The following is a 13,860-nucleotide window of genomic DNA, read 5'->3' on the forward strand; positions in this document are numbered from 1 at the left end:
TATCATATCCAGATGTGAGGATACAATACAGCTGTGTATCTTTACTTCCAGATCAAAGATGAACTTGCAATGAAACTGATAATTTTATCTTGACAATGGGATGCTGGACTATGCTATTGTCCATGCCAACAATGATGGATGTAAGCCGGTTTATTAAGAACCATTCAACCATTCTATTGTAATAATAAAGGAGAAATAAATTTGTAGCGGTAGGGGCTTTGAGGGAGGAATCAGGGAAATCCCAGAGCCTATGAAACTGTATCATAAAAAATAATACTAATAAAAAATTTGGAGAAAGAAAAAAAAAGCACCCCCCACAAAAAATGTTGCTCAGTTCTGTATTCCTAATGATTTTCTGCCTACTTCTTTTTATTAATTACTAAAAGGGTTGAAGCTATCAATTATACATCTAGAAGGCTATTATAATTTTGAATTACTATTTTTAATTCTATAATTTTTTTCTGCACTTTGATTTTCTGCTTTCAGATGTGCATAAATAGACTTTTAGGATGGTTATATATTCCATAGGAACTAACTAGCTTATTTTACGATTCTTTTAGCTTCTGATAATCATCTTTTTTTGAAATTTTTTTATACTAATATAACTACTCCAACTTACATTTTTATAACATTTGCATTATAAATGTATAAATAAAAATGTAATTTAAAAATATGTACAGGCCTTTTTAATTATTTGCCTGTTTCCTTGTTTTATCCCACCACATTTAGCTGTACTTTCTTCATAATATTGAAAAATACTTACTTCATATGATATTTGTAGATGCAAATAATGCTTTGATGTCTGGGATGTAGATAGCATTTATTTTATACTGCTAGTGGTAGTGCTGTTAACCCTGAATACTTGAAGGGGTAATTCATGTGTCAATTGATGCTAATTTCCTTAATGTCACTTATTCTCAATGTCACCTTTCTCCTTAGAGAATCTTTATCTCCCATCTCCAGAATTGCCTGAATTTTTATTTCTGCTTACCCTTTTTGTCTCTTTGCAAGTTACACTTTAATTTTGCTGTTACAATTTAATTTCTGTAATGTCTCTGTCCTGCCCTAATTGATATAGAAGACGTGAACATGATAGAGTTTGTATTCTCATGAAATATTTGCTTGTTGGAGACTTTTGGAAATCCAGCTGAAGGAGACTTCTCACAGACCAGCTGCTCCAAAGTATCACATTCTTTTGATAGCCATATGCTTATTTTCTTGCTTTACTTCATTTTGTTTGCAGATTCCTTACGAATTCCATAATTGTCATCTTTTTTTGCTGAACTCATTCTCTAAAATGTATCCACAAATCAGGAAAGCCTCACTCAATTTATAGGTATAATAATTATATTCTTTATAGTTTTTAATTCATATGAAGTGAACACAATTTTTGCATTGCATTGTGCACCTGTAGGAGCCTAGCAACATTTCTCATCACTTCTTGTTGAAATGTCCCCTGAACTGTTATGTAACACCATTCTTCGTCCTTTTAAATACTTCTTGTGTCAAAGTTGGCTTTATTTATTTTTTTGTTTTTGTTTTTGTTTCTTTTTGTTTATTGGATTATCTTTTTTTTTAATTAATTTCATTGCATTATGTGACACGTTTTTTTATGCACTGGGATTCTCCCCGCCCCTCCCCAACCCCCCCCCCCCCCCGGTGGATTGCTCCACCTTGTTGCATTTCCATAGTTCAAATCCAGTTGAGATTCTTTCATTGGAGGTTTTGACCAATCATAAAGTCCAGAATCTCATTGTCCTGGTAAGTTCAATGGCTTCTTGGTGAGACCATCTCTGGTCTGAAGGTAGAACCAGCAGAGTATCATCCCAATCAGGTAAAAAACCCAACATAATATTTACAACCATTTACAACATTATGGCATTAATTGACGTGGTATTGATTAACCAATATGTTACTAGGGAAAGGCAAACATGTGGTATCTAACCCTTTGGGATTGGCTCATTTCCCTTAGCATTAAAAGTTGGCTTTATTTGGAACTAGAAGGGCGACACCCGCTGCCTCCAAATGCACATGGGCAGAAAGCTGTCTTTGAAATACAGTGCTCTCATTTGGGAGTCCACATTGCAAATGGCTGTTTAACTTTGCTTTGGTCCTCAGCCTGGCTTTTAACTAATTGCAATAGGTCCTGGGACAGGGATTGATTAAAAATTGTTGGGAAAATGCTTTACTCTGTCAGTTACATTGAGTAACTTGTTTACAGTCTTTGACAGGAATGTAATAGATACTACTTTCAAAATAAGCTGATTGCTATACATGATACTGTAATTTTAGTGTTGAGGTAGCAGAACATTTTAATTGTTATACAGCTGTAAATCCTCACACAAGGCTTTCCAAACACAGTGCATTTCTTCCAGTGACTCCTCCATGGATTGATGAGTCAGCTAGAAAATTAAAGAACCTTTCATGTTGAAATTTAAAGTACGCATTGATGGCAAATGCAATCCCTGGTATAATGTGTATGCTTTCCCATATCATACATTTTTTTGTGTTTTTTTTTAATAATTATTTTGCATTATGTGACAGTTTCATAGGCTCTGGGAGTACCCCCCCCTCCCCTCCCCCTGGTGGATTCCTCCACCTTGATGCAGTATTACAGTTCAATCAAGATTCTTTCCTTGCAAACATATACCAAGCATAGAGTCCAGCTATGGGTTGAACAGTTTCTTGGGGAGACTATCTCTGGTCCGAAGTTAGGGCTGGTAGAATATCATCACAGTCAATTAAGAGTCCCAATATAACATCAACAGCAATTTGCAATATTATGGAATTGACATGGTTTTGAGTAACCAGTACATATCATACATTTTTAAAAGAATATTTATTTATTTATATTGGAAAAAGCAGATTTACGGAGAGAGAGACAGAAAGAAAGATCTTCCATTCACCATTTCACTCCCCAAGTGTCTGTGATGACTGGAGCTGAGCAGATTTGAAGCCCGGAGTCAGGAACTTCTGGGTCTCTCATGCAAGGAGCAGGGTTCCAAGGCTCTGGGACTTCCTCTACTGTTTGCTCAGGCTATAATCATGAGCTATATGGGAAATAGAGAAGCCCAGACCCAAACTGGCCCCCCATTTGGGATCCAGGTGTTTGCTGTGGGAGAATTGACCAGTTCAGCCATTATGCCAGCCCCACATATAATAATTAAAAAGTAATTTATTTTTCTATGAAAGTGATATTTTTTACAGATAAAGTAGGAAAGATAGAGAGATCTTCCATTCCCTGGTTCACTCCCCAAGTGACAGCAATAGGCAGACATGAGCTGACTCAAATGTGGGAACCAGGAGCCTCTTCCAGATCTCCCAGGTGAGTACAGAGGGCCTTGGCTCATCTTCTGCTTTTTCATGCTACATGCAGAAAACTGGATTGGAAATGAACCAGCCAGAATACAAACTGGGTCCCCATGGCATGTAGGTGCTAGAGGGCAAAGGATTAGCCTGTTCAGTCACTGTGCTGGCCCCCACATTATACTTTTAAGACAATGGTTGAGAAGTTCATTATACATCATTTTATCATTTGTTTTGCTTTTAATGTTTTACTTATCTCCAAGACAATAACAAACAAGTAAGAGAAAATTCTCCTGATCAGCGTTTGTATACTCATGAACCACACATGCATAAATCAGTAATTGAAAATTCAGGATGTGTATGAGGAAGGTTATGTCAAAGGTGCAAGTTCCAAGTGATTGTTGTGTTACTCAGTTTTGAGAATGTTTATAGCAATAGTGCATTTCTTCCTTTCCAAAGGAATGTTATAGTCACATTTGCTTCCAGCTTTTCTTATTTAAATTCTCTTGAATCAAAGGGATTCCAATTGTGTTGCCCTGTAATTGGAACATAATACAGCGATTCGTTTTCATTAAACTTGACTGAGAGAGTTGCTTATGGAGTCTAGAAACAAGGAATAAAGAAAGAATTAACCAGAAGATTTTCTGTCACGGGATTTTGTGAGCCTGGTGTTCATTTCAGTTAACAGTGGGGAAAGCCAATAGTGCATTTAATTCCTTCCCATTACTGCGACCTGGCTCTAAAAGAAAAGCATGACATTTAAAATAAACAAGTGTTTATGTTGAGAATGAAAAATCTATAACTAATGTTTAAAAAATCAAAATAAGTAATTTCATGTTCTGTCATTACCCCCATGAAGTTTTCACATAACACAAATTGCAATATATAATAACATAGATGATTTCTATTTTAACCTTGCTCTTGTGTGTTTGGCAACCTTTTAGTCATCTCACGACAAGTTCAGGTTTTTAAAAATGGCAAAATGAAAACAAATCAGGATTGTATTCCTGGCTATGTGTTTGTTTCCTAATCATTCTTCTGGCTTATGATGTTAAACTGGTATAACTTATAGTAAGAATCCCAAGGATGATTTTTGAAGCCATAATTGGGTGCGTCAGCCTACAGTACGGTAAAAGCATCCCACCATCTGCATTGTATGACCCCAGCTCGTCTCTGCCATGCCGCAAGCCTAAGCTCCCACCCAGGACCTTCCTTTACCTTTCTGATCTCTAGTCTATGACTTTTCATTTGCGTTACTTTGCTAAGGTCTCATGTGTGACTCACACGTATGTGCAACCAACTCACTCTTTCTGGCATGCTTGCTGTCTTCTTGGAAATGTCTTTTTCAAGTGTTGCAATTTACTGTCCATCAAATAAGTTCCAGTCTATGAATTAATTCAGTGAAACCTTTCTGTCATCCAGTTCTAATGTATCATCTTACTGTTTTATTTTCTTAACACTTATAACAGTGAAAAAAATACATTATTTTGTTTCTTTCCTATTCATTGCACTGCAGTATACACTTGGAACATGAATGAATGAAGATGAGAAAATATGTTTTGAAACTACATGGGCATTCCAATTGTTTCAGTTGTTATTGAAAATTATTTCCTGAAAAAGTAATTAAATTTATCATTATAAAATTTATATATTCAAATGCTTTTATCACATTCATGAAATAGACACATAATGAAAATTGAATGAAAATGAATAATTGAACTAGTTAAGAGAATATTTAGTATCAGATATCCCATTTGAGATCACCCAGAATCAAACATCAGTACCATTCTGACTCTGACTTCTTGATAATGTTAACCTGGGGCAAACGGGTGACATGACGTGCTTGGGTGCTTATCACCTGTAGGAGAGGATCATATTGCGTTCAAGGCTTCAGCCTGACCCAGTCCTAGCTGTTGTGGTTATTTGGCAAGTGAGTCTATGGACTGAAAAATCTTTCTCTCTTCCATACTTTTCAAATATATAAACACCAATAACTAAAGCTTTTTTTAAAGCTAGAATATCTTAAGACCTTGAGTGTGGTTGAATGTATGATCTCAGAATTAAACATGAACATATCAAGAAATTATAAAAATGTTGCCAAAAACACAATATTAACAATAAAATGTAGGTCATCCACCATATTAATATATAAAAATGTGTTTACTTAATAACTTTTTGGGAATTATGTTGAAACATTGCATTACTTACTTTTTATTGTATTAAATGTTAATTATATAAAATATATTACTTTTTAAACTCTCTGTACAAACACCATGTTATTTTAAACATCAAGTGAAAGCTTCTGTAAAATGAATATTGACTCAATGCATTCATGTTCTAATGATCATTAGTATGTACTCATTTCCTTGTTGAAGATATTTAAGAAAGAAGATACATAAACAGTGAGTGTGACAATTTCTTTCTGTATTGCGATAAATGGAAATTCTAAGTTAAAATGACATAAAACTGTTATCTAATCTGTTCTGCATATTTGTAAATGACTTTTGCATTGGTATATCATTGATATTTTCTAGGAGGAAAATTCTTATTAGTGAAAAATATTTTTAGTACGGAGCTCTAAAATTTCACAGACATAAAGGATGCATGTCGATGGAGCTTGTTTCCCAAGAAATCTAGTTATATCTTACACGTTCTATAGCTTAAGACAAGTATAATCTAAATGCTTCCCAGTTTGTGGGTTGACCTGAAACTCTCTGTTCTAGGATCATTTTGTTACCTTGGTAAGAACGGATGTTTTTGATGAGAATTATAAATACCTATATTCCCACAAATTATGCTCAAGAGTTATCTGTCTGTCTTCCTTGATTGCTTATATCTCCAGCATTTTTAAAAGATTTATTTATTTTTATTGCAAAGTCACATATATAGAGAGAGGAGGAGAGACATAGAGAAATATCTTCTGTCTGATGATTCACTCCCCAAATGACCTCAATGGCCGGTGCTGCACCGATCTGAAGCCAGCAGCCCAGATCCTCCTGGGGTCTCCCAAGTGGGTTCAGGGTCCCCAAGCTTAGGGCTGTCCTTGACTGCTTTCCCAGGCCACAAGCAGGGAGCTGGATGGGAAACAGGGCTGCCGGGATTAGAACCGGCACCCATATCGGGTCCTGGTGTGTTCTTGGTGAGGAATTCAGCCGCTATGCCATGTTACTGGACCCAGCATTTTTAGCAATATTTAACAAAAAGGAAAAATTGCAATAAGTTTTACATTGATTATTTGAACTTCAATGTGTAATGCATCGGGAGAATAGATAGAGTTCTTTCTACACTACACTTGTCTAACTAAAACCTTATCATAAGAAGCCTCTTCAGCCTTTTGTGATTACATTAAGCATGTTTTGTAACACTTTAAGTTTGTGTTGTAATTCATATTTATAAATTACCCAAGTAATAAGAAGTATCAAATGAAGGCACTAATAGTTGCTGAATATCGCATACTTTTTTTTCAGACTTTATATATATTGGTTATTTCAAAATTATTTGAATGGAAATTGGTAATTCCATTATGAGGGTGAGTTAATTAAAGTTTACTTGTTTTTTAAGATATATTTGTTAATTTTAAAGTCAGAAGTACAAAGAGAGAAGAGACAGAGAGAGAGAGAGAGAGATGTCCCATTTTATGGTTTATTCACTAAACTGCTGCAATGGTTGGAACTGAGCCCAGGCTTCCTGTGGGTTTGCTAAATGAATGACAGCGACCCAAGTATGTGCATCATCTTCAGTCACACTTTGTTTTAAAATCAGTGCTGAAAAGGTCAATGCTGTAAGAATGTTTCATTCATTCCATGAGTAAAACAAATAAAACTGAAGCTAGATTATTCTCATTGTCAAGGTTGACAGGTGTTAGTTTTATTAATGGAAACTTTCCTGTTTCTGTATTTTTGTGTTCTAGTTAATAAAGCCTTTCTGAAGAAATTCAAACAGTTTTATCAATATTATCTCTGTTTTCCCCAGCAAGCCAAGTTTACATAGAATAAGTGGTATTTAAAATGTTAGTATGCATTGTGACGATTTCAATAATTAAAATTTATAATATACAGAGTTTGATAACAGCACACATGACCATCATTTTATCTAGTTCTGTATCCTAGTGACAGAAAAAGGAAGATTCAGCTTTAATGGAGACTTTGAATTTTAGCTAATTTGTTACAAGCATTTCCAAAGAGCTCAAGTAATATGAAATGTTTCCTATAACAGTTATTGGGAATCTACGTAGTCTTTCGCAGATACCCTAAATCTTCAAATGGAAAATAGTACACTCAATTTCATAAATTATATACTGTTCTTAGAAAAGAAGAACTTTTTCTCAGTCTTTGTGTAAATTTTATTAGTAAAAGTTTAAATTTTGATCAGTATTCATTATTCTTTATTCAACAGAGTTATCTGTTCCAGGTGGGAATAAAAGGATACTCACTTGAAAATTAAATGAAAGCAAATAGCAGCAAACCCTCCTTCAAAGAAGGTGAATAAGTGAGTGTTTTGCTTTTGTAAGAAGTACTAGAGACAAGAACAGTAACACAGTCAAAATGATTATCTTCCTAGGAAAAATATCAGCATTAATACTTTGTAAAAAAATATTTGATGATATTTGTTGAGTGATTGATTTTTGCTAAAATTATACAACTAAGCACCTGATTCTTTATTTCCACTGCATGGGGAACTCCATAATACTCTATTTTCCCTTAAGGACTCTCAGACGAGTGTGTACTTCTTAGTAGTCAATTCTGTAAAAACTCTCAATTCTGGGGCTTAGGAGATGTTGCTTATCTATGCAGAACCATAAGGAACATAAATGTGGCCTTAGAGAAAGTGTAAAATGGAGTTAACTCTTCATGAAAGTCATGCTGATATCACACGGAGTGAATATATGCTGACCTGTCTCCTCACTGGTATAAGGCTTTTGAGAGTAAATCCCCAGCCTTCAAAAGGGTGCGTGTGTGTGTGTGTGTGTGTGAGAGAGAGAGAGAGAGAGAGAGAGAGAATGATACAGTAAAGGAGGAAGAAAATTGAACTCTTACCTGGTTTACCTGTTTATATTAGATAAACTGAAATGATAATAAGAAGATATACAATGTGAAACTAGGATATAATTTACTTTTTATAGGAAGTGGGATTATTTTACTATTAAGCCTATAATTCATTTCAAGAAGAAATGATTGCTGCTCAAGAAAGTGGAAAAAGAAAAAAAAGTGAGGGTTCTTTTAAGCACAGTTTTTCTGCTCAAGTGAGAAAATTGAATACAGAAAGTACCCCTTCATAGCTTAAACTTTTTTAAAAAAAGTTCTTAGAAGTTTCAATCACTTTACATTCATGATAATTTTGTCACAGCACCTTTTCCTCTGGTGTGGATGTTCAGCCTAATGGTAAAAAAGCTATGTCCCACTTCAGAGCAGTTGGATTGAGGGTGATCTGCATGTCCTGGCTTCAATCAGCCTCTGGTGGGCTTTCTAGCAGTCAGCTGTGATCACATGGGTTATTGGGCCATTGTGTCCTGCAGAGAGACTTGGTTGGGTTGTTCAGCTCCTCAGTCCAGACTGGGAACAGCATTATGAGCATTTTGGTTGTGAACTGTGTAGGAAAGCACACTCCATCTGTTTCTTCCTACCTCTATCTTTGTCTTTGTAACTCTATAAGTAAATGAACACTGTAAAATAATCTCTTTTACCTCCATAAGAAGCTTAAGGTAAATCACTCCTTGAAAGACGTGAGCTTCCATTTGCATCAGGGTGATTTGAAACTGTCCTTATCATCAATTTTAAATCTTCTTTAACTGGATGGATTTTTATATAAAGATTATACAATACTATAAATTGTTACTAGCGTAAACACAATATAGTCTAAGTAAAAATGCTTAAGTGTTCATTTTTATTTTACAAAAATCTCTGGTTTCTAAAGTGCAGGCTAATGTACTTCAAAACAGAATTGGATGCTAGGGGCTCTGATTTCATCTGGCCTGTGGCCCATCCCATAAACTATATCTTCTATTGTAGTGTTTGGTTTCTGAGGTGCAGAATTTGCCTAAAGTCCACATCAAGTTCAAAACTCTGCTGGATTTTCTGACTCTTCCTATTTTCCAATTACTAAAAAAATACTTGTTAAATTGGTATGCAGTAATTTCAGTAGTTATTTTTCAGGAAGTATTGAAATACTTCAATGGAGAATGATAGCTGAAACTTAATGATTTCTCCTAATTAAGGAAAATATTTTCTAGAGAAAAGAAATTAAAATAACCACACATACTTATCAGATATCTAATATCTACTTCATGCATAGAATGCCAAACCAAGGTCACAAAAAGTTTGTGTGTTTTAACAGATATGTGCTGTTCCATTTTATTTTTTAGAATGTATAGATATTGTGGAAATAATAAATGGAAAAGAAAATGACACCATCTTCTAATGAGCTCATAAACTGGTTAGACTGAAATGCTTAAACATGGTAAATTCTTACATCCTTTATGTATTTTTACTCATTTATAAAATTTAGTTAAAATAATAAACATATTAAGTTAAATGATATACAAATTATGCACAGGAAACTTCCTGCCTTATGAAAAACAGAAACTAAATTCTGTAATATTTCATTATATATCTAACTGCATTTTGTTGTTTAATTATTGCTTTTTAAAATAATACGCATATTAAAATTATATGAAATTTTCCTGAGCTATGTAATCTGTATTATTCTTCTTGTTTAGAAGTTATATTTTGCTTAACACAATAAAAATAAATACTGAATGTGAAGAATGGGTATAGGTTATGGTACAGCAGGCTAAGCCATGATTAGCAATGTCAATATCACATACCCAGAGTGCTATTTTGCTTCCCAGTTTCTCCAATGCCTGTCCAGCTTTCTATTAATGCAGTTAGAAGGGCACTGAATTATGACCCAAGTAATTAAACCCAAGTCATATGTGGGAAACCCGCATGGAGCTCCTGGATCTTGATGTCAACCAGGCAAATCATTAGTTGTTTTTCCTGTTTGGGAAACAGGCAATGGAAGCTGTAATTAACTGACTAAGTAGCTAACTAAGTAGCTAACTAACTAACTAAATAAATAAATGGTAGGTAGGTAGATAGCTAGCCAGCTAGATAGTTAGACAGACAGAAAGTTAGATAGATCTTTTATTATTCTGCCTGGCATGTTAGCTTAGTGGTTAAAATCCTCACCTTGCAAGTGCCAGGATCCAATATGGGTGCAGGTTCATATCCGGGCTGCTGCTCTTCCCATCCAGCTCCTGGCTTGTGGCCTGGAAAAGCAGCAGTGGATGGTCCAAAGCCTTGGATCCCTGCGCTTGCGTTGGAGACCTGGAAGAAGTTCCAGGATCCAGGCTTCAGATCTACTCAGCTCTGGCCATTGAGGCCACATTGGGGATGAATCACCTGAAGGAAGATCTTTCTGTTTTTCCTTCTCTCTGTAAATGTGATTTTGCAATAAATATAAATAAATCTTTAAAAGCCTTTTACTATTATTATTATTATTATTTACGTGAGGCAGAGGCTTGTGATGTGGTGTGATGTGTTTAGAGCCACCTGTAACTCTGCCAGCATCCCACATAAAGTTTAAATCATTGCTCTTCTGCTTTGTTTCAGCACCCTGCTAATATGCCTGGGAATGCTGGCCCAATTACTTGCACTCTTGCTCCCTATGTGGAAGATCCATATGAATTTCCAGGCTACTGTCTTCCACCTGGCACAGCCCCAGCAACTGTGACCACTGGGCTAGTAAGCCACAAGTTGGTAGATTCTTTCTTTCTTTCTCTTTCTTTCTTTCTTTCTTTCTTTCTTTCTTTCTTTCTTTCTTTCTTTCTTTCTTCCTTCCTTCCTTCCTTCCTTCCTTCCTTCCTTCCTTCCTTCCTTCCTTCCTTCTTCCTCCTCCTCCTCCACCTCCTTCTTCTCCTTCTCTCTCCACATCTGTCTTTGTCTGCCTGTGCCTGCCTCTTCTGCCTCTCTTTATCACTCTACTTTTCAAAAAAACCTAAATTTAAAAAACATTAAAATGAAGTAGTTCTGGATCATTTTTGTCCATATGCAATAAATTCCTCTAGCAATTAACTTGAACATAACTTAGTTGTTCCCTCAAAACAAGAATACCTATTTAATAATTTTTCTCCTTATGAGTTAAATTTGAATGGAGAGTACAATGATAGGTGACAACATTTTGCAAAGGTTTGATTTGACATTGTTGTATAAGCAAAAACTTCCACAAATATTCCATAAAATGATAATTGACTCTGATTATTATATCAGAAATATTTTGGTAAGAACCCGAAAGCGCAAATGATGAAGGAAAAATACATGAATGAGAATTAGAAACTTACGCAGAAGCAAAGAAAATGACTAACAAAATTATGTGAAAATACACAGTGGGAGAAAATCTCTGTAAGTCACTCTAAGAGTAGGGTAATGCCTGAATTACTTAAAGAGCTCAAACAACTCGATAGCAGTAAAACACACAATCCAATTTATAAAGGACAAAGAGGCAAAACAAGCATTTCTCAAAAGAGGACACCAAAATGGCCAAAAGGTAAATGAAAAACTGCTTAGCCCTAGTAATCATCTAAGTAACACAGCTTAATGCCACGGTGAGATGTCAGCTCACATCTGATGCCTTTTATTAAAAGATAAAAGATAATAATGATGGCAAGGATACAGTAAAAACAAACTCTCACACATGGTGGGAATGTAAGCTAGTGTAGAAATCATGGGAAATGGCAAAGTCTCTTAAAAATTAATGATCAAGGGCCCGGTTCTAACCTCGGCAGCTCCACTTCCCATCCAGCTCCTTGCTTGTGGTCTGGGAAAGCAGTCGAGGACATCCCAAATGCTTTGGGATCCTGCACCAGTGTGGGAGACCCCAGGAGGTTCCTGGCTCCTGGCTCTGGGTCAGCACAGCAACGGCCGTTGCACGCACTTGGGGGGTGAATCGTCGGACGGAAGATCTTCTTCTCTATCTCTCCTCCTCTCTGTATATCTGACTTTGTAATAAAACATACTAGAACAAAATAGAATATTAAGTTTAAAAATGGAAAATGCCTGTTAGCAGCACATGTGGATATGAAGGATATTATACTCAGTGAAATGAGTCAGGCAGATAAAAGCCAAGTAGTATTGCATTTATGTTACATGTATGTAGAAATTGAATTAATAGAGGTCATGAGTAGGAGGTGATTATCAGAGGATAGGGTAGGAGTGGAGAGGAAGGTAATGGGGAATTGATCAGATGATACCACATTGCAGATATAGAGAAGGAATAGGTTTTGAGATATGCTAAACAACGGGGATAGGATTTACATACACCAAATAGCAATTCACTGCCAAAGTAAAGGTAAATTTTAAATGTCTTATTATAAAAATAGGTAAGAAAAGTGATTGCTGTTTTAATTAGCTTGTGTTATCATTCCACATTGCATACATATACCAAAATCTCACTTTGTATCCTGTAGGTTTATATCATTATGATTTGTCCATCAAGATAATTTCATAATAAAGGACAGATAACTTTTGAACTTATAATGGGAAGCATAAAAAATTCAGGGATATAAAAATGTAGTAACTGAAAAATTTAGTCAGATGTCTTTATTTGACTGAAACTTGAGTCTTGTATTTTACTAGGAATTGCTAAATCATGATTGACTCTCTGCTGTAATTTAAACATGGTACATGCCATATTAGAATGTGTAAGTGTGAATAATTTAAGATACAGAGAGACAGAGTATGAATTTTGAGAAAAATAGAATCATCTTTGTTTATGTATTTACCGCCTCACACCAATCATAGGTGACAGGTTTCTTTCAATTATCTGTACTGAAGATCTTTGTACAAAAATTTATCTGAGATAATTTTCTCACATGCATAACAGTCTCTAGTATATCAATGTAAAAACCAAGGTAAGAACATATATTCAAAAATACTTTTGTCCATTTCTGTGTGTCTTATATTTTGTATGTACACAATGCTGAAGCTGCTTTTCTAATAATATCTGGGGAAAAGATGGGTTATATGTATCTAATTTATTACCTCTACTATAATAACAGATGCACAAACAAAAGCTTTCTGATGATATATAAGAACATGTAGTGGAATTTTGTTTTATCCAGTATTAAATCATATCTTTTAATCCAAACATTTAGTTTTCATGCACAATGTGGTAAATGTTGGTGTAGTTGAAAATCCACCATCATGATACCTGCTTTCTATGTGTATCAATTGTATCATTTTGTGTGTGAACATTGCATTATAGTCTTTCTTCCTTGCCTTCTTTTAATGACTTGTTTTAATATTGGATTTTAAATATTTTAATAATGGAATCTGAGATGTATCCCCTTGGACTATTGTCTGTGTTTTCTTTATAATTCAAAATACATGTATTAACATATCCCTGTAGAGGCTAACATTATACTATGTACATTTGTACGTACGAGCTCAGTGCCAGTTCATGTTAATAATTTGCATATTCAGTTTGTGATCAACCCATTGTAATCCTGAAATGAAAATGTCATGCCTACAGATTCTATGTCATAATATTAGATAAGAT

The sequence above is a fragment of the Ochotona princeps genome, chromosome 9 (genome assembly GCF_030435755.1).
Source record: "Ochotona princeps isolate mOchPri1 chromosome 9, mOchPri1.hap1, whole genome shotgun sequence".
Lineage (NCBI taxonomy): Eukaryota > Metazoa > Chordata > Mammalia > Lagomorpha > Ochotonidae > Ochotona > Ochotona princeps.